This window comes from Sparus aurata, chromosome 16 (assembly GCF_900880675.1).
Source record: "Sparus aurata chromosome 16, fSpaAur1.1, whole genome shotgun sequence".
NCBI classification, from domain to species: domain Eukaryota; kingdom Metazoa; phylum Chordata; class Actinopteri; order Spariformes; family Sparidae; genus Sparus; species Sparus aurata.
The window spans coordinates 10,452,693-10,454,542 of record NC_044202.1 but is presented as its reverse complement, the minus strand read 5'-3'; the positions used below and the strand labels follow the sequence as shown (position 1 = coordinate 10,454,542).

Genomic DNA, 1,850 nt, shown 5'->3' with positions numbered 1-1,850 from the left:
GCACATTATTGATTTAGGCACAAAACCTTGCCTGCATCAGGCAAATGACTTCCCCTCAGGGTTCTTTAAAAGGGTTTGCACTCTGTTTATGATGTGAAACTCCCATAGAAAAATCAATATGTTTTTTGTTCTGGACAGTTTTGTCCTTATTATCTCATCTCCACTGCTGTGTAATGAGCACGATCTCCTGGGGGGGGGGGGTGTGATGGAAGGTAGGAGGAGAATGATGCCACAATGATTTAAACTCAGTAGCAGCAGCAGCAGCTAAAGTGAAAGTCACACTACACAGGACTATTTGAGCAGCCTCCAAGTGCATCTGTGTCTAATCCAGGCACTGGCATGAGCCTTTTACACCAATGAGGGCTCTGGAAAAAAAAAGAGGTAAGCGATTGAATAACGTGTTTGTTTGTTTTTTTTAAAGGGGGTTAAATATCAAGGCGCAAGGACATGTTGAAAGTAGTCGCCCACCTTTTCCCCTCTTGATCTTTACAGCCCCGCTCTCCACGGACAGACTTCACTAAGCTGCGGTCATAAAACGTTAGCATTATTTGAATACCGGGGCAAAAGGATGCTCAAAGCAGACCACAGCCTACCATTCATTACGTAAGACCAAAACAAAGAGTCACACAGTGAAGGGTTATGGCTCGGGGTCGGGTGACAGCAGCATATGATTCATGGCTCGCTGTGCCCTTTTGTCTTGTCCTCCTTGTGGTGGGACCATCCACTGCTCTTAGCCAATGTTATTTCGCAGCCTTCAGAGCTCGCTCGCCGTCCGTTTCAAGCAAACCGGCAATGTCATTTCCTGTGTCTTGTTCTTTCCTCAGTGCAGGAGTAAAGAAAGACTATGGCATGTGTCACAACAAGAGATGTTCCTTTTTCTTCATTGTTTTGATGTCACGGGGGGGGGGGGGGGGGGGGAACCCAAATGGTATCAGCATTGCTTTTGATTTATCTGTAAAGGTTTGCAGAGGATTACATTACCTCTAATCTTTTTATTACATAAGAAAGGTAATTACTGGGCCAGTGGTTTGCTGTTTGAGGTACCAGGATGTGTTCGGACAGAGGAAGACAAATACGCCAAGGAGAATAAATTCAACGCACCAAGATAACCTTTGATATTGCGCTCAGGCCACAGTGTTTCTCCCTGTTGTGTCTCTGCCTGCGCATTCATGCTCTAGTTTGAATTCTCTGACATTGAAAATGTTTTAGTCCACGTCTGGTTCGCATGAGGATTTCTCTGGAATGAGTCAATAAAAAGCAGAAAAATGCAAATGTGAAAACCAGAGAGCATGACTAGAGCATGAATCTTAATCATTTTTAAAAACATTTCCATACGCGGAGCATGTCACATGGCCACCACGTCAATAAAAGTCCATGCAGCTCATTATAATCATGGAAACTCATTGATTTTATGCAAATGTGTCTGCAAATAAATATCCTTTCATTTGCCGTATGGTGAGCCTAGTCCTCTTGCTTATGTGGCACGCTTATCCTGAAATTTAATGACTACAGTTTTCAGTGGGGATCACACTGCACTAAAACGAGAATGTTTGGTCTGCAGCAGCGGCTTCCCCCTCTGAAATGTGGGGTCTGGAGCCTCTTAACAGCTGCCGACACCAGCTGTGTGGCACAAGCGGTCTCTCCATTTGGTACTGTGGGGCTACATGTGTCCTGCCAGTCTAAACTCAGGGGACCTTGGGTCAGACACAAAACAAATGGAATGAAAATGTTGTCAAAAATTGCTCTCACATGAAGGACCCCCCAACGTACACAAATTGGACCAATTTGAAAAGATTTCGTCTATCTCGTCTCATAAGGATTTTGCTTTGAGATGTATTAATCCGGAAAGT

The 1,850-nt window shown here is 44.3% G+C and overlaps 1 protein-coding gene across 1 annotated transcript in view; it reads left to right on the top strand.

Annotated features, from left to right (window-relative positions):
- The first annotated feature begins 265 nt into the window (after positions 1–265).
- LOC115566253 (actin, alpha cardiac muscle 1) overlaps positions 266–1,850 on the top strand; it is a 5,460-nt gene continuing 3,875 nt past the window's right edge. The window contains exon 1 of the mRNA XM_030392046.1: positions 266–381. The gene's annotated coding sequence lies outside the window, so the exon portion shown is untranslated. The remainder of the gene's footprint in view (positions 382–1,850) is intronic.